We start from the raw sequence: 24,019 nt of genomic DNA, 5'->3' as shown, positions 1-24,019 counted from the left end.
AAAACTACAGACCAATATCTCTAATGAATACAGATGCTAAAATACTAAACAAAATACTGGCAAACCGAATACAACAACATATTAAAAAAATAATACATCATGATCAAGTGGGATTCATCCCAGAATCTCAAGGATGGTTCAACATACGCAAAACGGTTAACGTAATACACCATATCAACAAAACAAAGAAAAAAAAACCACATGATCTTATCAATAGATGCAGAAAAGGCTTTTGATAAAATACAACACAATTTTATGTTTAAGACTCTCAACAAAATGGGTATAGAAGGAAAATATCTCAACATGATAAAGGCCATATATGATAAACCATCAGCCAACATCCTATTAAACGGCATAAAACTGAGGACTTTCTACCTTAAATCAGGAACAAGACAGGGTTGTCCACTCTCTCCACTCTTATTTCAACGTGGTGCTAGAAGTTCTGGCCAGAGCAATCAGACAAGACAAAGAAATAAAAGGCATTCCATATCAGAAAAGAAGAAGTAAAGCTATCACTTTTTGCTGATGATATGATCCTATACATCGAAAACCCGAAGGACTCCACAAAAAGATTATTAGAAACAATAAACCAATACAGTAAGGTCGCAGGATACAAAATTAACATACAAAAGTCCATAGCCTTTCTATATGCCAACAATGAAATATTAGAAAACGAACTCAAAAAAATAATCCCCTTCACGATTGCAACAACAACAAAAAAAAATACCTAGGAATAAACATAACAAAGAATGTAAAGGACCTATATAATGAAAATTACAAAGCATTGTTAAGGGAAATCGAAAAAGATACAATGAGATGGATAAATATTCCTTGTTCTTGGATAGGAAGAATAAATATAATCAAAATGGCCATATTACCCAAAGCAATATACAAATTTAATGCAATTCCCATCAAAATCCCTATGAGATTTTTTAAAGAAATGGAACAAAAAATCATCAGATTTATATGGAACTATAAAAAACCCCTGAATAGCCAAAACAATCCTAAGGAAAAAGAATGAAGCTGGGGGTATTACAATACTTGTCTTTAAACTATATTATAGGGCCACGATAATCAAAACAGCATGGTATTGGCAGAAAAATAGACACTCAGACCAATGGAACAGAATAGAAAGCCCAGAAATAAAACCACATATATATGGTCAAATAATCTTTGATAAAGGGGCCAACAACATACAATGGAGAAAAGAAAGCCTCTTCAACAAATGGTGTTGGGAAAACTGGAAAGCCACATGCAAAAGAATGAAACTCGACTATAGCCTGTCCCCGTGTACTAAAATTAATTCAAAATGGATCAAAGACCTAAATATAAGACCTGAAACAATAAAGTACATAGAAGGAGACATAGGTACTAAAATCATGGACCTGGGTTTTAAAGAACATTTTATGAACTTGACTCCAATGGCAAGAGAAGTGAAGGCAAAGATAAATGAATGGGACTACATCAGAATAAAAAGTTTTTCCTCAGCAAGAGAAACTGATATAAAAATAAACAGACAGCCAACTAAATGGGAAATGATATTTACAAACAACAGCTCAGATAAGGGCCTAATATCCAAAATTTACAAAGAACTCATAAAACTCAACAACAAACAAACAAACAATCCATAAAAAAATGGGAAGAGGACATGAACAGACACTTCTCCCAGGAAGAGATACAAATGGCCAACAGATATATGAAAAAGATGCTCAGCTTCATTAGTTATTAGAGAAATGCAAATCAAAACTACAATGAGATACCACCTCACCCCTGTTAGATTAGCTATTATCAACAAGACGGATAATAGCAAATGTTGGAGAGGCTGTGGAGAAAAAGGAACCCTCATTCACTGTTGGTGGGACTGTAAAGTAGTACAACCATTATGGAGGAAAGTATGGTGGTTCCTCAAAAAACTGCAAATAGAACTACCTTATGACCCAGCAATCCCTCTACTGGGTATATACCCCAAAACCTCAGAAACATTGATACGTGAAGACACATGTAGCCCCATGTTCATTGCAGCACTGTTCACAGTGGCCAAGACATGGAAACAACCAAAAAACCCTTCAATAGAAGACTGGATAAAGAAGATGTGGCACATATACACTATGGAATACTACTCAGCCATAAGAAATGATGACATCAGATCATTTACAGCAAAATGGTGGGATCTTGATAACATTATAAGGAGTGAAATAAGTAAATCAGAAAAAAACAAGAACTACATGATTCCATACATTGGTGGAACATAAAAATGAGACTAAGAGACATGGACAAGAGTGTGGTGGTTACCAGGGGTGGGAGAGGGAGGACATGGGAGGGAGGGAGGGAGAGAGTTAGGGGGAGGGGGAGGGGCACAGAGAACTAGATAGAGGGAGGCGGAGGACAATCTGACTTTGGGCGAGGGGTACGCAACATAATTTAATGACAAAATAACCTAGACATGTTTTATTTGAATATATGTACCCTGATTTATTAATGTCATCCCATTACCATTAATAAAAATTTATTAAAAAAAATATAAATAAAAAAAATAAATAAATAAATAAAAATTATTTGAAAAGAGCCAAAAAATGATAACTGTTGGCAAGGATGTGGACAAGAGGTAAACTTGTGCACTATTAATGGGATGCGGGACTATAAATTGGTGCAGCAACTGGAAAACCATGTGGCAGTTCCTCAAAAAAATTTAAAATAGAATTTCCATATGACCCAGAAAGCACACTTCTAGGTATACACCCGAAAGAATTGAAGCAAGATCTTAAAGAGACAGTTGTTCACAGAAGTCCTATTTACAATAGCCAAAAGGTGGAGGGGGTCGGGGGTGGACGAAGAGGGTAAGGAGCATCAGGTACCCAGTCACAGGAGGAGACTAGACTTTGGGTGACGAGCACACAACGGACTGTACAGATGTTGTATTATAAAGGTGCATACAGAAAATTTATATCACATTATTAACCAATATTACCCCAATACATTTAATAAAAAATAAATAAAACCTAAAGAAAAGGTGGAAGACAACCCAAGCATCTACAGATAGATGAATTAATAAACCAAATGTGGTATATACATGCAATGGAATCGTTTTCAGCCTTAAAAAGGAAGAAAATTCTCACATGTGCTGTAACATGGAGGAACCTAAAGATATTGTGCTAAGTGAAGTAAGCCAAACACAAACTCAGATAGATGGAAAGTCAAGTGGCGGTTGTCAGGGACTGGTTCGGGGGTAGAAATGAGGAGTTGTATTTTAATGGGCGCAGAGTTTCAGTTTTGCAAGATGGAAAGAGTTCTGGAGATGGGAGGTGGTGATGGTTGCACCACAGTGTGAATGTACCCAACGCGACTGAACGGCTACTCTTTTTTTTTTTTTTTTTGTATTTTTCTGAAGCTAGAAACGGGGACAGTCAGACTCCTGCATGCGCCTGACCAGGATCCACCCGGCACGTCCACCAGGGGGCGATGCTCTGCCCACCAGGGGGCGATGCTCTGCCCACCAGGGGGCGATACTCTGCCCCTCCGGGGCGTCGCTCTGTTGCGACCAGAGCCACTCTAGCACCTGGGGCAGAGGCCAAGGAGCCATCCCCAGCGCCCGGGCCATCTTTTCTCCAATGGAGCCTCAGCTGCAGGAGGGGAAGAGAGAGACAGAGAGGAAGGAGAGGGGGAGGGGTGGAGAAGCAGATGGGTGCTTCTCCTGTGTGCCCTGGCTGGGAATCGAACCCAGGACTTCTGCTCGCCAGGCCAACGCTCTACCACTGAGCCAACCGACCAGGGCTTGAATGGCTACTCTTAATAATGGTTAGGAGGATAATTTTGGTTATGTGTATTTACTAGTTTTCAAAAATGCTGTTTAAAATCTCGCATAAAAGATTAGTTTATTTCCTGCCAAACACATCTCCTTGCTCTTCAGTAACTAAGATCACCATGGTGCTCCACCAGAGCGCGGAGAAAGCACAGATCCTTGTGCAGTACCCAAACAGAGACACAGTATGTCTATGATGTTAAAATTTCATGGTGGAGGAGGGGCAATTAGGAATAGAGGTCCAGAAAAAGCTTCTGGGGTGGAGGAAGTAATGAAAACAAACAATCAAACCAAGGCTGAGAAATACCCTTTCGCCTTGGTGAGTTCCTGCTCCACACTCCAACTGAGCTGGCAGAGGTCAGACGGTGAGACTAGGAAATCGGATGTAGGATAATCTACGGTAGGGATTCGCAACACTTTGGTATTTGGGGCCAAATAATTCTTTGTTGTAAAAGGGGTTGTCCTGTGTATTGTAGATGTTTAGCAACATCCACGTTGCCTCCCACTAGGGGCCAGTGGTATCCACCACACAGTTATGACAGCCAAATTTTCTCCAGATATTGTGAAATGCCCACTTGGCGGCAAAATCTCCCCCTGGTTGATAACCACTGCTCTACAATTAGTAACATTAATCATAACTTACTTGGCCTATGGGTAGGTTTTTAAATTTTTTTTTTTTTAATTTATAAAATTAAAGTAAACGGGATGACACAGGTTTCAGGTAAACGTTTCCATAGCATTTGAACTATTGATTGTGTTGTGTGCCCAATCATCCAAAGTGAACTCATTTTCTGTCACTGTATATTTACCCCTGGGTAGATTTTGAGCAGGGGCTCAGATAGGTTGGTGACAATGCTGTCTGCCCAGCAGGGGCTGGCAGGTGCTATCTTGGCTGGGACATGTGTGTGGCCACTTTACATTGTGTAAAGGATGACCTTTGTGATAAAGAAACACCATGCCTTCTGATCCTGATTGTGACTCTTCGGAAAGGTATCATATTTCTATTGTAAGCCAGAGAATCTTATGATGACAAGAGAGTTTAAATCTTGGGGGAGGGGTGGAGGAGGGAAACATAGGCAGATTAAATTAGAAGAAAAATGAATTCAATGTGCAGGCCCGGTGTTCTTGCTAAGCTGTGGATAAAGAGTCTTTATGTCACAGATCATATTTAAAATACAAAGTAGCCCTGGCCGGGGCGGCTTGGTTGGCTAGAGCACTGTCCTGAAGCACAGAGGTTGCTGGTTCGATCCCTGGTCAGGGCACATACAGGAACAGATTGATGTTTCGGTCTCTCTCTCCCTTCCTCTTTCGCTAAAATTAATAAATAAAAGTTTAAAAATAAGTAAATGAATTACAAAACAGTGCACAGTTCTTTATCAATCAACAATATTGATTGGGGAACACTTGTGCTTACCACCCTTTGGCTAATGGGGGCATGCAAAACTCTGCTGTCACCCTCAAGGGGCTGAGAATGTGTTTTGGAACTGAGACATGCATTGCAGTAATTAGAGCATGGTGAGACAGAGTATATAGAGATTTGCTTGTGGGGATTACAGAGGAATGCATAAAAAAGGAACACAATCAATGTGGGGTTTATGTCTAGACTGGGCTGAATAATGTCCTTCCAAAATTCACATCTACCTGGAACCTCAGAATGTGACCTTATTTGGAGAAACTGCCTTTACAGACAGAATTAGTTCTGATGAGGTTATACTAGACTAGAGTGGGCCTTAAATCAATGACTGGTGTCCTCATAAGAAGTCCCTGTGAAGACACAGAGAGGCATGGGAAAGATGGCCACGTGAAAATGGAGACAAATTTGGAGTGATGTGTCTACAAGCCAAAGACTGCTAAGGAAGGCCAAGGCAGCCACCAGAATCCAGAAGGGTTGCATGGGACAGATTCTCCTTGTGAGCCACCAGAAGGCACCAAGCCTGCCAACACCTCCATTGCAGACATCTAGCCTTCATAACTGTGGGAGAAGAAACTCCCGTTGTTTTAAGCCATCCAGCTTGTGGTACATTGTGAAAACAGCCCTAAGAAACTAATACAACTCCTAAGGAAGGTTTTCTCAAAAAGTTGGCTTCTGAGGAGAGGCAAAATTTGGGGTGGAGGACAGAAGGAGTGGTGAGTGCATTCTAGACCAAAAGTAAGGCGAAAGAAAACAAAGAGGAAGACATCGCCAGAACATAGGTGGGGCGGTGGAGGCGTGGACGCCTGTAACACTAGGTTCATGTGGATGGTGCACGAGCACTCTCTGGGTGGACTGGAGGGGCCATCCTGTCCTTAGACCCCCCTGCGAAGGGACACGCAGGAGCTTCCAATCTGGGCAACAAATGCTGGCTAGGCTTTACTACCTCAGTGCTATCCGCACATTTGCTGTGCCTGATCTATCCTCTGTTTCTTCTCATGTTGTGTGCTATTTCCTGCTGAAAAACATCTTCCCTGCGCCTGTGTTGCCAGCCTGTATGTTTTATTCATGCTCTCACGGCGGTGTGTTAGTGAATTAATTCTGCCTTCGAGGAAGACAAAGACCACAATAACTTCCCCTGTGTTCTCTAGAGCAAAACTGCACTGGCCTTTGAGCCCGTTACACTAGAGGTTGTGAAACAGGAGTGAGTGCTGCCACTTAGGGACATCTGTGTGGGAGATTCTGAACCTTTGAACGGATTTATTAACACAATTGATTCTAAAAATGTGGTGTAAGAAGAGCGATGGAAAAATCTTGAAAGAGTGGCTCTGAATTTTCTTATAGGATGGAATACATTTATTTTGGGGGTCCTGATTTTGAATTGGTAAGAGATGTTAGCATCTTGGAGTTGGTATTCTCTCTCTCCTTTTCTTTTTAAAAGTACTATTTGAAATAAAGAGCCAGAGCAAACACCCTCATGGAGCATGTAACGAGCCTAAGGATGACATTGTAGTCTCACACTCGGCTCTGCTGTGCTTTGGGGGGCAAGTCCCATCTGCTCCACTAAGACGCTAAGTTCTTAGAGGATGGAGGAGGGGCGTTCGTTGTCTTTGTCCCATTGCGTTCTTTCCAGCGCTGACAGCATCAGGCACTAAGGGTGTCTGGATGACTGGGAAGCATGCAGGCAGTAGACAGATCATGGACTTTGACAATGGATAAGCCCTTGAATCCTGCCTCTGGCACTCACGAGTTGTGCCCCTCAACAGCCTGAAATGGTGGTTGCTTTTGCGGTTGTATTGTAATATACGGTGCTGGCACAGACCGGTGCTCAAATTCCCCTCCTCTGCCTGTCTTACTGTGAAATCCCATCACTGCTAAGATACCCTATACATTTTGAGGCTGCAGAAGTTTTCACACTAAAATTATGCAGCCCCAAACATCTATTATGCAATAACATGTATCTTTAACCCACAGAGTTTCTGTCTTTGAACTTTATTGGTTCGTCCCTAGAGACAGCCCAGAATCTGAGTTTTGAATCTTTTGATTGCTAGTGGACTTGCTCACATATCGTCCCTGACTTGGGAAAACCTGGCTGAGGGATGGTGCAGGGGGAGTGCGAGCTGAAGAACCTGGAAGAAGGGACCCTGGATCCCAGCAAAGATGATCTGTAGTCAGGAGGAAGACAGCATTTTCAAAAAGGTAGGCGATGTTATTTGAATAGAAGGTGATTTCCTTTGAGGCAGTTGCCCTTAGACATTCAATCCCCTTTCCTCTGACCATGAAATGTTCTTGCCTAACATTTCAGGGACAGTATTTAGAACGGTCTTTTCATGCAGATATCTAGAAACAAAATCAAAGCTAAAAAATTTTCCAATTCCCACCTCAAGCATCTTAGTTGAGGAATGATTATTGAGAGCAGAGTTACCAGGACAAGCTCCTGGTCCAGCCCTTAGACGTGTGTGTGTGTGTGTGTGTGTGTGTGTGTGTGTGTGTGTATAGAATATGGTTTATTTGTTAAGCCTATAGCTTATAGAAAGCTAAGTTGTCTAGGTTCAAAACCTGGTTCTGACCAGTCACATCCTATAACCTTTCCCGGGCTCAGGTTCCTCAGCTATCAAATGAGGTTAGGGCTTATCACACAGGGTTGCTATGAAGAAGAGAGTTGTGTAAAGTGCCTAGAATTCAAGCCAGTAGAGAATAAGAAGTTATCAATCTGGGCATTCTAAATCCATTTACATTCCTGTTGGCGATGTAGTGTAAATTCTTTAATCTTGGTTGTAAAAACCTTTTTATCTTTTTAGGGGCAGTGCGGTAGGTCTCCTGGCAGCTGTGCTGAGCAGGAGCTCTGTGGTTCCCATTACAGCCATATGCTATCTTTTCAGTGCACGGTGTCTTTGGTCCGCACATACTTGCTCTAATCCAGCCACATCAGAAGAGCCAGGAAGACGGCTTTTTTTTTTCTCCCTCCCATTGAAAATATCTATCTAGTGTTCACTCTGTGCCAGACAGTCCTGGGTACTGGGATGTTGTGATGAATGATGATTACGACCTCTATAATGGTCCTGCACGCCAAGGCACAAAACCAGCCAGGGCCCATAAGAGACATACCTGCGTCGAGTGAAGTTTCATTCATGCTATAGATTTAGACAGAGTGCATTTTATACTTCCACCCCCTCATATAGAAATGGCCCGTGAAAGGTGATAAAAATGTTTCAGTTTCCTTTCCTCATATCCTCTAGCAACAGACTTCCTCTTTTCAAAGAGGTAAAAGAGTAATCCTGTATTTAGTGTATTAGACAGATTATAAACGTTCATGAAATTATTGTATTTATGATAGTTCTTATCTTTTTTAGGGGGGGGTGTTAAATTGATAAAACATGTGTAACTATTTATCCTGAGAAGTAGCACAGGTTGAAAAATATAAAAATGGTCAAGAGAAGTACAGATGAGTAATACACAATGTCTGATTAGTGGGGAATTGAGAAGCACTGAGGAAATACCCAGTGTGGCAAGCTAAATAATGACCCCCAAAGATTTGTCCATGTCCTAACCCCCATATGAAAAGAGTTTTTTACAGATGGGACTAAGTGAAGGATTTTGAGATGAGGGGATTATTTTGGATTATTGGGTGGGTCCTAAGTGCAATTACATGTATCCTGAAAGAGGGAGGCAGAGGGAAACCTGACCACACACAGAGGAAGTGATGGAAAGATGAAGCAGAGAGAAATCTGCAGATGCTGGCCTTGAAGACTGGAATGATGTGGCCACAAGCCTAGGAATGCTGACAGTCACCAGAACCTGGAAGAGGTAAAAAAGAATTCTCTTCTGGAGCCTCTAGCCAGAGGGTGGCCCTGTTGATACTTTAATTTTGGTCTAGTGATACTGATTTTGGACTTCTGGTGTCTGGAACCTTGTCAGAGTGCATTTCTGTTGTTTTGAGCCACCCATTAGGAGAGGCTTTGTTACAACAGCCACTGGAAACTGACATATTCAATTATTCTAGATTGACTAATCACTGATTACTCTGTCCACCAACTCTTGGCATGATGCTAACTAGTATATATTCTGGTTTACCGTGTCACTTCTAACTTAACATTTCCTTATTTTCCTTTGCATTTTACCAAATGTCAGATGGCAGATAGCTTTCCTTTAGATTTTGGATTTGTACATCAGGGTTTTGATTGTGGATGGGATGGTGGAGTCTCCCTGAGTTTTTTTCTTTTTCTTTTTGGATACTTCAGGTGAATATGATGCATGTCTCCAGGCATTGGTCTAGGAAAAGGGTAGAAGTCTGACCAGTGTTCTGACCCACAGCAGAGTACACTAGTGACATGCAGGGAAGTATCTCCTAGATAGATCTAGGCTCTATTCCCCTTGAGTAGTGGAAGAAACGTTAACTCACGAGGGTTCTTTTCTTATGCTCTGTGCGGGCCTGCTGCTTTTTAAGGCCTTAATAAAATTTACTGATACCTTTAATTTGTTCACTGTACCTGACTAGGTCAAAGGTACAGCATCATCCCTTTGCAATAAGATATGTCGATTCCTCATGCTTTCCTAACATTAAACCCTAGTTCAGAATTTTTTTTCAGCCTTTTTTATCTCATGGCACACATAAACAAATTACCAAAATTCTGCGATACACTAAAAAATATACTTTTGTCAATCTGACAAAAATTAAAATAGGTAAAATTTTGATTCATTCACACCACACAGCTATTGTGTTGGCAGTTGTCATTTTTTTGACCATCTAAGGCAGTGGTCCCCAACCCCCGGGCTGCAGACTGGTACCGGTCCACAGAGAAAGAATAAATAACTTACATTATTTCTGTTTTATTTATATTTAAGTCTGAAAAATGTTTTATTTTTAAAAAAATGATCAGATTCCCTCTGTTACATCCGTCTAAAACTCACTCGACACTTCTCGGTCACGTGATACATTTATCTGTCCCACCCTAAAGGCCAGTCCGTGAAAATATTTTCTGACATTAAACCGGTCGGTGGCCCAAAAAAGTTTAGGGACCACTGATCTAAGGGAAAAGCGGTCAGTGCCTCGGACTAAATAGTCAGATACTGCATGTTTGAAAAATTCTCGCAGCACGCTGGTTGAAAAGCATTGCCCTAGTTACACGAATGGACTTGCATATTTCCTCCTCAGTTTCCAAGATGCACCGGCAGGTAACCAAGTTCTATTCGTTAGGGTGCCATCTTCCCACCGCGGCCTAATGTTGCCCATTACCTTTAGATTTTGCCTGATCTCATTCTCGGGTCCTAACTTTATCTTAAGTGCTCAGGGCTTTATAAATGCCATCCCTATGCTTCAACTCCCAACTCTCTATCTCATCTCCGGCTTCCTTTCCAACTAACTGCCCGCTAATCATCTCCTCTTGGCGTCTGATAGACACCTCCAAGTCAGCTCAGTTCTCCGGGAGAGCCTTCTTCTGCACCCAGGTCGTCTATTCACGCCCTCCCGTGTAAATAAGTTCCAAAATGCCCAGGCCAGTATCCTGTTCTGTGCCAGAGCCATGCCACCTAGAAAGTGCAAGGCACCACCACAGGCAGGCAGGCAGGCAATGAATACTCGTTTTAACGAATGAGCAGAGACCCAGCTGCCCGCTGCCCTCCCGGAGTTTGATTTTTTGGGGGAGACTAGGCCGGTTCTCTTGAGCCGGCGGAAGAATGGTGTGGAAGGTACTCGGCAATGAACCCATTTTGCTCCCCCTCTGCCTTCGATGAAAGGCTGTGGATTCTCGCAGTCGTTCATTCGCGCAGAGTCCCGAGCCTGCGGCGCGGTCAGCCTGAAGGAGCCGCGGGCGCCGGCCGCTGGGGCTGCCATCCCCAGGCCCCGCCGTGGGCTCCGCGGGGTCCCCGCGAGGTCCAGCCGCGCCAGCGCGAGTCGTCGAGGCGAGTGCGACGCGAAGCTCCTTCCCTGCGCGGCCAGCCCAGCCCTCCGGAGGACTGCTCCCGCGTCGGGGCGCAGCGGCCAGGCGGTCCGGGGCCCTCCGCGACGGCGCGCGCGGTGCTGGCTCCCACAGCCTCGACCGGCGCCGCCCGACGTCACTTCCGACCGGAGCCAAGATGGCGGCGGCGCGACCGCGGGCGCCGGGGCGTGCGGAGGGGCGGCGGCGGCGCGGGCGGCGGCTCTCGGCGCTCTAAGGCGCGGGGGCGGCGGGCGCAGGTAAGAGGCTACCGGGACGGGCGGCTTCCGGGACGGCGGGGGGCGCGGCACAGGGACGCCCGTCACTCCGCGCGTGGACCGAGGCGGCGGCGGCGGGCACCCGTGCGCGGGGAACCGGGCGGGCGGGCGCGCCCCCTCCGGGGTCTCGGCGTCCCGGGCCGGGGAAGGGGCACCGGAACAAGGCGCGACCCACCGGCGGCCGGGATCCCTCGGTGCGGCGCCCCCGCCCCCCGGCCGGGTCCCGGGGCCCGCGGCGGCGAAGTTGCGGGCTCGCTTTGTCGCCGTTGCTTTGCCGCGCGCCGGGCGAGGGGGACGCGCGAGGGCTGCGGAGCGGCGGCGCGGGGCGGGCGGCCTCACGGCCCCCCGGGGAGGGCTCACGCGGGGTCCCATGGCTCTTCGGATTTCGGGTCATTCTGCTGCTTCTCTTTTGTGTGCACACCGAACGTGTCTTTTCGCACTTGCAATCTTAAAGCGCATCTTGCGTCTTTGTGTTTCCCAAATAGTTTTTGTGTGGTTCCAACCTGGATATCGTCTCCCTTAGTATTCCTGGCGTAGACCCACTAATGTTTTTTTTTGTTTGTTTGTTTGTTTGTTTTTTAACAGACGTGCACTTGTAGATTATTTTGTTGCTAACGATAATGCACGGACCTATTTTTGATGGTGGCAAGTGAGACCTGAAGTGGACCTAACAGGTCATGGTTTATTCCCAAACCTCCGTGGATTCTTCCGACCCACGCGGGGACCACTGAGCCACGACTGGCCACCTTGTGTCGGGGGTGACCTGCGGGGCCGACCCCACAGCCAATGGGGAAGCCCACATTCCCTTCCCTCCGCAGCTGTAATTTCCCCGGAGAGGAGACCCGTGCTGGCCCCTCATTTTCATTCAGTGTTGTAGGAGGTTTTGGTTGTATTTCAGAAGTGGAACGCCTTTCGGTCCTCCCCCGCCCCCCCGCGGCCTTAGAGCCCCTTCAATCAAACACTAAAATGGTCAGATCAGAATGCGAGTAAAATGTTTGTTTTTTTTTAAAGTTTTTGTTTGCTGCAGGTTTATTGTTAAAAGCCACCGCCACGTTTTACAATTAATGATTCTTAGACATCATCCCTATCAGTTGGATCAGTTGTGGGTGCAAGTATTGGGAACATGTAGGCCTCTTGAATTTTTTGTAACACATTATGAAATTTGCTGTACAAATCCCAAGGAGGAAGTGAGACACAATATGTGCTTCTTTAGGAGGGTTCTGTTTTTGACATCGCATATCGCTGCCCCATCTTTTTCTAGAAGCTTCTTTACAAACACTTAACGTGACCACAGTCTTTGAATCTCAGTGTAGCCTGGAAAGGACTGTTAAAGATCATCGTGGTAAAGCCTCTTGTTTCAAGCCGTGGAAACTGAGATTGAAATTTATGGTGGGACTAACATTTGTTCACAGCTTCTGGTATTCCAGGGCGCGCGCGCTCTCTCTCTTTCTCTCTCTCTCTCTCTCTTTCTCTTATTTTTTTTTTTTACATCTTTTTTTTGGTTTGATTTGAAAAGTTAATACATTTGAAGTGCATAGAAAAGCGCCAGACACTTAATAATAATTCCCAATAAAGGTTCCCTTTTGTGAAGTGGGTTTCTTTGATTGAAATGTTGGCATATTCAGATTGTTCTTTCTCGTTTTGTAGACAGCTCCTGAAGCAGTATGGTTTAAATCTGTAATAATGTATTAGTTTTGCAAGTACAAAACATTGCAAAGGATTCTCACTCTAGAACCATTAGAAAATAGAGAAGAGCACAAAGAAGGGAGAGGAATCAGGGCATAAACTTTCCACTCCACAGATAACCACTGGGAACATTTGTCTCTTTTGTTGTCCATGTGACTATTTCTTATATATACTTACTTCTGTATATTTATGTTTTATACAGGATTGATATCATATTGTGTGTATTGTTTGTAACCTGTCTTCCCGTAGGATAATGTCAGCATATATCCATGCCGTTAAAATTTCTTCAGTATGATTTTAATGGCTCTGTTATACATGCATGGGCTATAATTTATCAATTCCAGATTGATAAGTAAGGTTTCTATAGCCTGAGGTTTTCTTTTCATTAAGATTGGTTTAAAAGGTTTTTCTATCGTGCAGTTTAAATTTCCATTATCTTTTAAGGTATGGGAAAATGGGGATTCTGGTTTTTATCTCCTGAAGATGCATTTATTTTCCCTGCCAACGCAGTTCTAAGACTCAGCACCCAGCCTCAGCTCCCCCTTCTTCCCCTTAGCCAGTCTGTGCAGTTACACACATATGTCTGCACGCACATTCTTTTGATGATTATTTTACGTTAGATGTTTTATTTATTCATGGGTCTGTTTCTTTAAGCTGCTGGACTCTTTTCAAGTTGCGGATCTGATTTACAAACCTTTTAAGTCCTATTAAACCATCGACTTTCCAGGATGGAAAGCACCTTAGGTTATTTATTATTTTCTTGTCTTCCAACTTGTTTTTCATGCTATTTTTAATACCCATGCAGGAAGAAAAAAAAAAAGAACAAAAACTGGGCTGTTACTAGAAAATGCCATAGTGGGGAGCGAAAAGTGACAGTCGAGGAAAATTGTTAGGCAAGCATTGAGGTCCAGGGAGTTTCCAGATGATGGGGACGTGACCTGACTGTCATTGCTCCTGGTTCTGCTGATGTGCACGCAGCGCTGTACAGACTGCTTGGTGCCCACCAGCCGCGCAGTCACCCTTCGCAGCATTTGGTTAGAAGTCTCGGCCCGTGCTCTGTCTCTCTCCTTTTGAAGTTAGAAGTTTATAGTTAGAGCCATGAAAGTCAACTTCATAGAGCGACTGGAAGCTGCGGACTCCACTGAAAGCGGTGCTTAGGTTCTGTGAAAGCAGGGTTTCTTAGCTTTGGCACTACTGACATCTGGGGCTGGATAATTCTGTTACGGGCATCATCCTGTACATTGTAGGATGTTTAGCAGTATCCCTGGCCTCGACCCCAAGATGTCAGTAACGCCTTGCTTGAGTCAGGGCCACTGATAAAGTCTCCGGACATCACCAGGTGTTCTTCCCTTGAAGGGCAAAATCACACCAGTGCTGAACTGCTGCATTGAAGGAAAGCTCATCTGACTAGTCGGTATCATCATTGAAGCAGTTTATGGAACCTCTTTAGTAAAAAGAAAACTAAGAATAGACTACAGTTTACATGAAGTCCACTTTGAAGCTGGGGGGAGGACTTGGTGGCCTGTGGAAGGTCCCTCCTACGTTGGGTTTGATGACTACTGACTGATCACTTTCAGCAGTTCTGCTTTGACACCCCTTATGCAAGAGATGAAGCAATGGGAGGTAACTTTGAGATTCTGAAGGAGCTTGCATGATATAGGATCATTGCCCCAGTATGCAGATTAAACTATTAGGAAATTTTAAATACATTTGCATAGAGTCAATGCATGGTGAATAAGCTTGAGATCTAGTGTACTGAGCAGCACAGACACACCTGTCTTTTTCTTATAGAAAATGAGGTTTATTGGAACACCCCCATGAAGATTGATGGTAGAAACCAAACTAGTTTTTCTGATAAAGCATCCTTTTTTTTTTTTTTTTTTTTTACATAGGCAGAGATAGACAGGGACAGACAGACAGGAACAGAGAGAGAGATGAGAAGCATCAATCATTAGTTTTTCGTTGTGCGTTGCGACTTCTTAGTTGTTCATTGATTGCTTTCTCATATGTGCCTTGACCGCGGGCCTTCAGCAGACCAAGTAACCCCTTGCTGGAGCCAGCGACCTTGGGTCCAAGCTGGTGAGCTTTTTGCTCAAGCCAGATGAGCCCGCGCTCAAGCTGGCGACCTCGGGGTCTCGAACCTGGGTCCTTCCGCATCCCAATCGGACGCTCTATCCACTGCGCCACCACCTGGTCAGGCCTTTTTTTTTTTTTTTTAAACAACCAGTTCACAGGAACCAAAAGTGGTGGATTTATCTTGAGGAGAAAAGGCTTATTTATGAAGTGCTTATGTAACTTCAGCTTATTACTTTATATTGTAAAGATAGCTTATTGAGCTTCATGGCAAACATGCATCATTAATGCAACTTTTCCTGTGTGAAAAAAGTGTAAGTTGCCCTGGCCAATTGGCTCGGTGGTAGAGTATCAGCCTGGCTTGTTGCTGTCCCAGGTTCAATTCCTGGTCAGGGTATACAGGAGAAGTGACCATCTGCTGCTCCACCCCTCCTGCTCCCCTTCCTCCCTCTCTCTCTCTCTCTTCTCCCGCAGCCATGGCTTGATTGGTTTGAGTGTATCGTCCCGGGTGCTGAGGATGGCTCCCTGGAGCCTCCACCTCAGGTGCTAAATATAGTTCGGTTGTTAGCAGCCCCAGATGGGCAGAGCATCGGCCCCAGATGGGTTACTGGGTGGATCCTGGTCAGGGCGCATGTGGGAGTCTGTCTTATCTCCCCTTCTCTCACTTGGAAAAGAAGAAAAGTGTAAGTTGTCACATCTTTGTCAACCTTAAGAGCACAGGTAGTATAGATTGAGTTTTAATGTGACATAAGTACACTTTTACTTTAGTTAAAATTTACTGATAAATAAACATGAAAAAAGAGACATACTATAGGACTATTTGGTAATGGGGTGACTTTCCGAAGTACAGGATATCTGTATAATTTCACTAAAGTGAACGAATGTCATTCCAATATTCTTTATTTTTTTTTGTATTTTTCCGAAGTTAGAAGCGGAGAAGCAGTCAGACAGACTCCTGCATGCACCCGACCGGGATCCACTGGCATGCCCAGCAGGGGGCGATGCTCTGCCCATCTGGGGCATTGTTCCATTGTGGCCGGAGCCATTCTAGCACCTGAGGCAGAGGCCATGGAGCCATCCTCAGCGCCCGGGCCAACTTTGCTCCAATGGAGCCTTGGCTGTGGAAGGGGAAGAGAGAGACAGAGAGGAAGGAGAGGGGGAGGGGTGGAGAAGCAGATGGGAGCTTCTCCTGTGTGCCCTGACCAGGAATCAAACCCTGGACTTCCACACGCTGGGCCTACGCTCTACCGCTGAGCCAACTGGCCAGGGCCTCCAATATTCTTTCTTTTTTTTTTTTTTTTTTTTTTTTTTGTATTTTTCTGAAGCTGGAAACGGAGAGGCAGTCAGACAGACTCCCGCATGTGCCTGACCGGGATCCACTGGCATGCCCATCAGGGGGCGATGCTCTGCCCATCTGGGGCATTGTTCCGTTGTTACCAGAGCCACTCTAGTGCCTGGGGCAGAGGCCATGGAGCCATCCCCAGCGCCCGGGCCATATTTTGCTCCAATGGAGCCTCAGCTGTGGGAGGGGAAGAGAGAGACAGAGAGGAAGGAGAAGGGGAGGGGTGGAGAAGCAGATGCGCGCTTCTCCTATGTGCCCTGGCCGGGAATCGAACCCGAGACTTTCGCACGCCAGGCTGACACTCTACCACTGAGCCAACCGGCCAGGGCCCAATATTCTTTCTTAAAGAGACTGCCTTCTATTCCTTACCCTCACCTCCGTGAGGTGTGAATTAGAGTTATTGTACGTAGTAAATCTGGTTCATTTGGAGTGAAATGTGCTTACAGTGTTTTCTCAGTACTGTATAGTATTTATTCTTAGAGTCTTGGTTCATGTCATACCTATACTGTGTTTTCATTTATTAGTCCTTCGGAACATGCAATAAAAGAGGTTTCACTGAATAACTTGTATGTTTGCCAGCCATTTTGGTGAGAAGTATATTTTGTAGCTCTTGCAATAAATCTTATGATAGGCTTTGCTTTGAAAGAGCTAAATTATTTCTTGGCACAGCTTGCCTGAAATGTGTAAAGCTAAGTGCAACTGTTAGTCTGATTATGGTGGACCGCCTGTCTGGAAATTTGTGAAACCTACAGATTTTATAGGCTCTTGCAAGTAGTTCCCCTAAGACTCCATTAATCTCTGATGGGTAAATTCTGTGGCATTTTCAAGTAATTTAAATTGTGCCATCAAATTGTAAAAAGAGTTTTGAGATTCACCATACACTAACATAGTTCAGTACGACTCTTGTTCATTGCCCAAGACCTTATTAAGACAATATAAATTTGGCATAATTTGGAATATGAAAATAAAATTGACATTCTAAATGTTTCTCACTTGGTGAGACTTATTTTAGGGACTTTTCCATAATCCTGAAAGACCTAGTTTTACCATCTAAAAGTTTTACAAAGGAGGGATCTTGGGGTAAATTTATCTTCCTGTTGACGAAGCACTGTTATCACTTGTTAGAGGTCACTGAGCAGGTCTGGTCACCTGTTTGGGAGGTAAATATTGTATCAGTACCATCTCCAAGTCGTTTAATTACACCCAACCTCAATGTGCTGAATAAACTAGCACAGATAGAGCACAGATAGAGACCCTTATTTCTGGCAGTGGCGGGCCCTCTCTGGCCTCTTCCTATTTGTACAGGGGGACAGTGGTCATTTCTTTACATCCCGGAATAGATGAAGCATATGCAAGCAGTTTCAGATACTCTAGGTTTCTCAAAAACATTAATAGCTTTTTCCTTACGTATTTGTTTCTCCTAATACGGTAAGTGTTGAGGGATAATGTGGCACAAGGGTCGAGGGAAACCCAGGTTATCTCTGGGTCTTTCCACTCTTTGACCTTATCCCTTCTGCACCTGCTGAACATGGAGGAGGGACACGCGGTTTTTCCCTTACCCCTTCCGTACCTTTCACAAAGCCCAGTCCTTCATCTCTGCCCTTCTTCCTGTGGCGATTTCCTCTGTCACTAAGCACCCCCTTGCAGCTGAGGACTTCTGAGTCTCCCTCCATCCCAGTCTGGAAGGCCGTCTGTGCCAGGACCCCTCCCCCTTTTGGGGACGCAGCTTTCCATGTGAGGTCTGGCCTCCCCTCAGAGTCCAAAACGGAGCTTACCACCTTCCACCTAATCCGACTTGTGGATGCTCTGTCTTGAAAATGGGTTCATTCTTTCACTCAGTCCCATTCCGCATTTTGGCCTCATCTTCACCATCTTCTTTTACCTTTGTTCAGGTTAGAAAACACTTTCTGTGGCTGTCCACTCTCCACCTATGCCCTCTTTCCTGTCAACCTTGTTTTCCTAAACTGTCAGACATTGTTTAGTTTGGGATCCCCCTCCCCCGCAGTCAGAAACAATTCCTGGCTCCATGTTCATCGTCGCATCGCAGGGGGCTGAAGGTGCCTCTCTAATGGGCAGTCATGCAACCAGGTCGTCCTGGCCTCCTGCCTGCCTGTGTTTGTGGGCTCTGCCTTTAACTCCTCTCCCATCATTTTTCTAAAGGCTTCAGGGCTTTGGAGTGGGTCTAGAGCAGTGGTTCTCAACCTGTGGGTTGCGACCCTGGTGGGGGTCAAACGACCAAAACACAGGGTCGTGACCCACAGGTTGAGAACCGCTGGTCTAGAGGGAGGGTGGCTTGGATAGTAACTCCTTACACAGTGTCTAGGGAGCGCTAATCACAGGGTCAGATGTACATTTAACCTGGAGCCCAGCCCCCACAGGACTACCCATCTAGTCTGTCACTGCTCGGCACCTACTGAATGTGATGGAGGGGCAGCTCTTTTCCCCAGTGCCTTCCACACCTTTCACAAAGCCAGAGCCTTCAGCTCCATTCTTCCCTGGAGGTTTCTTCTTGAGTCACGCTGGTTTTCCACAGCCCACAGCACCAAGAGACAAATCATTTTCATCGTAAATAGGGAGGCATTTATCTTTACCTTGAAACAAGAACTGCAAATAATTTATCTTGAGAAAACATACTTTCCTTTAAAAAATAAAAACTCATGTATGTGCAAGAGCTTCTTAAACTATAGGGAAATAGGCTGGCATTGCTATTTTAAAATGCTCGAGAACAGAAGGCGTGAGATATTTGGAGGATAGACTTCAAACCTCAGATTTTGCTTAAAGTAGAAGAGTTGCTCCCTATCAAAATACTGAATACCTTCATAAACTTGGGAGAATAGAATCTTGCACTGGTCTGTGTGCCTTAGCGAAATGTGGTGAGTTGTAAGTCTATCTGGCCTAACTTCGGATGCTGCTTCCGGTTGCTCCCGTGTGAATTCAGGAAGCCCCCTTGTCATTTATATATAGTGTATGGAACATGAGTGTCCTGTGTTGTTTTACCGTCTGGGAAACCCCAAAAGCTCCACACAGCCCCTTGTAAGGTGACTGTTAATGTTCAGCAAGTCTTTAAGTGTGAATACGTAGTGCCAGGATCAGCGTGTGATGTTGCTGACACTCTCGTGCCTTTATCAAGAAATTCTGGAATACTTTGTAGGGTTCCTGAAAATCTCTCCATTTTGAGTGTTTAATCACAGAGGTAACACCTGCATTGGCACTCCAGTGGAAAAACAATGAAGGTGGTAACCGCGGATGCAGTTTACTTTGGGAATTGAGAAATGAACTGTCATGTGGCATCTTACTTTAGACATTTTGTTTGGCGTTTGAGTGTTAGGAAAGCGTTGACTTAAATTTTCCTTTTATACATGTAAATAAAAAGTCTTTACTCGTCTAACTTGGAGATAATATTAGAAAAGTGTCGTTTTATAGGAACGTCTTGACTTCCATGCTATTTTGCAGACTACACAGTCATCCGTTGGTTAAATTGTACTTTTCCTAAGAGCTGGAGGTTGTAATAATCATCCCGGAGCTGCGGCACAGTTCTCATCAGCGAGCAGTGACTGGCTGGAAAGAATTTGTATTGATATTTGCACCCATCCACCGTTTCATTTGGATTTTTTGCATCTATACATTTTTTTAGCAATTAATATTGGAAATAAGAAAAAGAAATTAACTTTTTAATTCAAGAGTATTTTGATTGGAGTTACTTCATCCAGAAAAACTGACAATTTTTTTTTTTTTACACCGTTATAGGGAGGAATATCCTGTTAGAGTAATATGTTTTAATTTCTATAGGGAAGTGAGTTAGTTTAATTGAGGGGTGGGATGGAATTATAGTAGAAATCCTAAACAAAACCTGAACTTTGTGCTTTAATAAATTACATGTTCAGTGCAATATAATGACACAGATGTGTAAATTTAATCAAGAGAAAAAGGGAGAGCATATATTAATAGCTATCCACAACATCAGCCAGGTAAATGATAGACAATCAGCAATTGCTATATGTTCATTGCTAAACTAGCTCTTCACTAATGGAGGCTTGGAGCAGTATTTTTTGAAAAATTTTCCTTTAATCTTTTCTCCACTGTTTTTCAAAAGCTAGGGGAGGAAAATACCCGTCCAGGGCTACAATCTAAATTTAGATTATGGTACTTTCCTAGCATATCCACAGGCTTATTTAACATTCTCCTGTGGTCTTGTTTAACTTCCACATTGCAGTCAGCGGCTCCCATCAGCATCGTCTTCTCGTTGGAGCGCTGCGGCTCTAGAATCCTGTCCGCGCAGCAGACCCTCTCCTTCCCTGTCTGTTCCTGTGGACAGTGTGTTGTCTGTCACCTTCTCCCATCTGGGGTGGAGTGCTCAACCTGCTTCCTCCCTTAGCTTTGTGCCCCGATGCCGTGCTCTGTGAATTGGGGGCGCCAGGCCCCAGGACACACGTCTGTGGAGCTGTGGGCCTCACTGAGGAAACCCATGCGTTGACATGGGAAAGCTTGCAGGTTTCTTTGTGAACACACTGTTCTCTGTGTCTCACATACTTTTCAGGTAGGGAAATTCCTCTGTGTGATGTGCTCGGTGAAACCGTGGCCTTTTGCCGTGGGTAGCGATCCTTTGAGGGTGAGAGACGTGAGCAACCAGTTTCCAGCAATAAGGTTCACACTTTCCGATTCAGCGGCTTCCCAACGATTGGCTGTTTTCTCAGCCTCTGTCTTCCTCTTCTACACACACATGCATGATCTCCTTCTTCTTAAAATGATAGTCATATAAGGTCTGACTTTTCTTTCCCTCTAGCTTACTTACTCAGTGTGATGATATAATCTGCCTCTTAAAGGGAACATTGGGGGTATTTTTTTAAATGTGAAGCTCGATGTTCTAGTTATCGTGAAGTTGTGTTATCTTAGACAAGGAAAATGAGTTTTCATTTAGCAAATTCCCTGGGCAGATTCAGTATCTACGAATTACATGCTTTTGCTTAATCCAGTGAGTCAGTGCTAAATGTTTTCATGATGATATCTAGAATTTATAGGTTGTAATTTGGTGACTCCATTCTTTTGGTAGGAAGTATGAGTCGTAGTTTTTTTTTTTTTTTTTCTTTTTTTTACAACAGTACATTAGCTGTGTTTGTCAATGAATAAAAACGGCTTTTAGGAAATTGGCACAGTTTAGATTCCCTCCCCCCCAGACTTTTACCCTAGATTTTCTAGACTTTTCAGATTATTTTTCCAGAAGTTTCTGGATTAAGAGAATCTTTTGGTCAGAGTAAATGAAGAACAGTGTTCAACACTGTTAATCTACTCCACTAATAACTTAAACATCTTTGTGTTTGCCACAATGATATTTATTTAACATGAAAGAGCTGCTTGCTTTAGAATATTTATCTTCTGTGGTCAGAAACTTTCCGAGACAACTTTCTCGAAATGCTTTTTTAAAACCTTCCTTTGCATCTCATCCATGTTTTCAGTGCCTTTATGATCTTTAAAATTTTGCAACACCCATATGAGTTCTCTCATTTTTGTTTACTATTTCTCTATAAGCTATTTGTTGCTTCCTGAGCCTTAAAATTTAAATAGCTTGTTCTGAGTTGATGTTTCAATGTGAAATTCTTTTGTAACTTCAGAACGTAATTATAAAATAATTAATATTTGTGACTTCTAAGTGAATGTTGACAAATTTAACTATTTTACAAATAGCCCCAAAAGATCTAAGCTGATCCAAAAGAATAATTGTAAAATAATATTGGTGACTTATAGATGAATATGCAAATCAAATAATTATTTTGCTAATTCTCTCCCCTCCAAAGAATCTGTTAATGCTTTTACTTTGCCTTTCCTACTGTTTTGTAGTTTTTACACGTCTCCAGAGGGCAGACATGTTCAGCCTGTTGTCTGTGTTACTGTTACTCTGCGTCCGTGTTTGTCTTCCCTGTAACCTGCCTTATTGCAGAGGGTGGGTGGTGGAGATACGGCTGGGCTCTGGGGTGGATCTCACCGGGACTGGAGTGTCCTGCATGTCTCTGCATTCTCTGTTCTCTGGCCCTCCATATCAGATGACAACAGTTTAGCAGTTGTTGAGGTTGTCTTGACACTTTAAGAGACCAGTATTTGAATAGAGATACTAATTTTATTATTGCTCTATTGATACCGATCATATATATATATAATCAAATGATCTTTATGATATTAAGTTAACTACTTGTGTCCTGACTTGTGGTGATGCAATGGATAAAGCGTTGACCTGGAATGCTGAGGTTACTGGTTCAAAACCCCGGGCTTGCCCGGTCAAGGCACATATGGGAGTTGGTCCTTCCTGCTCCTCCTCTCCTTCTCTCTCTCTCTCTCTCTAAAATGAATAAATAAAAAAATATTATAAACAATGTTAAAAAAAAGTTAACTACTTGTATGAGTGATTTGTCCTAAAATTTGGAAGCAATACCTTGAAAAGTTAAGTACACATATATTATTAAAACTGGATATGTAAAATCATGATCAAGCTCTTATTTTTCTAGGCATGTATGATACCAGTAAAGAATAGTTGTTGATAGGTAGTTACATGCTCGGTATTTTTATGTCTGCCTAATGTCCGTTACCTGGTAAACATCAACCAGGTGGAATGAGAGGGGTATGTAGAAATATTCAAGAAAGTTTGGTCAGGCATAGAAATCCAAAAAAGAAACTAAAGCATAAGCTGGGGTCGGAGAAGTCCTAAAGATTTTAAGATTTTCAGTATTTACCTTTGGAAAGCCAGAGGCATCTAATTGTTCTGTATTAAAAATAAAATTGATAGAGTTGTTAAGATTCAGTGATATGTGTGGAGAGATTCCTCTCTGCCTCTACACTGGTGGGGTTGGTAGGTCAAGGTCTCACATTTGGTAACTGTCTGTGTTACTGTTACTCTGCGTCCGTGTTTGTCTTCCCTGTAACCTGCCTTATTGCAGAGGGTGGGTGGTGGAGATACGGCTGGGCTTGTAGAAATATTGAATATTTCTACATACCCCTGACCTTGAGGTGTCTGGATTAGTTAAGCAGGTGTGTAAAGACAGTTCTGGTGAGGTCAGCACCAGGCATGACAGTAGTGTAGGAGTGCCATGTCACTGCCGCAGGTCCTGCAGGGCTCAAGGAATCTGAAGGGAGTTGCTTCAATAACTGCTGTTAGAGGCAACAGTCCAGAGGTTCTCAGTTGGGATGGTACATGAGGATGTGTGTGGCTATTCATGATTGTCACCATGTATGAAGGCACTGCTGGCATTGATTGCACTAGGGCAGTGCTCAGTGGCCTCACAGGAAGGAACAGTCCCCTGCAAGGAAGAGTTGTCCAGCCTAAATGCAGTGGTCCTCAGACAAAGTCTCAATTCTTTTGTAGCATCCCTTGTTTTGAGTATGGATGAATAAAAATTTAACTTCCAAAATGTCCTTTGAGAAGTCAGTTGGATTTGTAGTGCTTTTGGTATTGAAAAATATTTTAGATATATAATTTGACAATGTGTATGAGGCAAGAGGGAAGATGTTAAGATCCTTCTTTTCTCT

The 24,019-nt window shown here is 43.6% G+C and overlaps 1 protein-coding gene across 8 annotated transcripts in view; it reads left to right on the top strand.

The window, feature by feature from the left end:
* Positions 1–11,274: 11,274 nt before the first annotated feature.
* PRDM2 (PR/SET domain 2) overlaps positions 11,275–24,019 on the top strand; it is a 112,066-nt gene continuing 99,321 nt past the window's right edge. For 7 of the 8 annotated variants that reach the window (XM_066270398.1, XM_066270389.1, XM_066270393.1 and 4 more), the window contains exon 1: positions 11,275–11,385. The gene's annotated coding sequence lies outside the window, so the exon portion shown is untranslated. The remainder of the gene's footprint in view (positions 11,386–24,019) is intronic. The other variant, XM_066270396.1, reaches the window with a different exon arrangement.

Source organism: Saccopteryx bilineata, chromosome 3 (assembly GCF_036850765.1).
Source record: "Saccopteryx bilineata isolate mSacBil1 chromosome 3, mSacBil1_pri_phased_curated, whole genome shotgun sequence".
NCBI lineage: Eukaryota > Metazoa > Chordata > Mammalia > Chiroptera > Emballonuridae > Saccopteryx > Saccopteryx bilineata.
The sequence above is the reverse complement of the archived record's forward strand: the minus strand, read 5'-3'. Positions and strand labels throughout refer to the sequence as shown.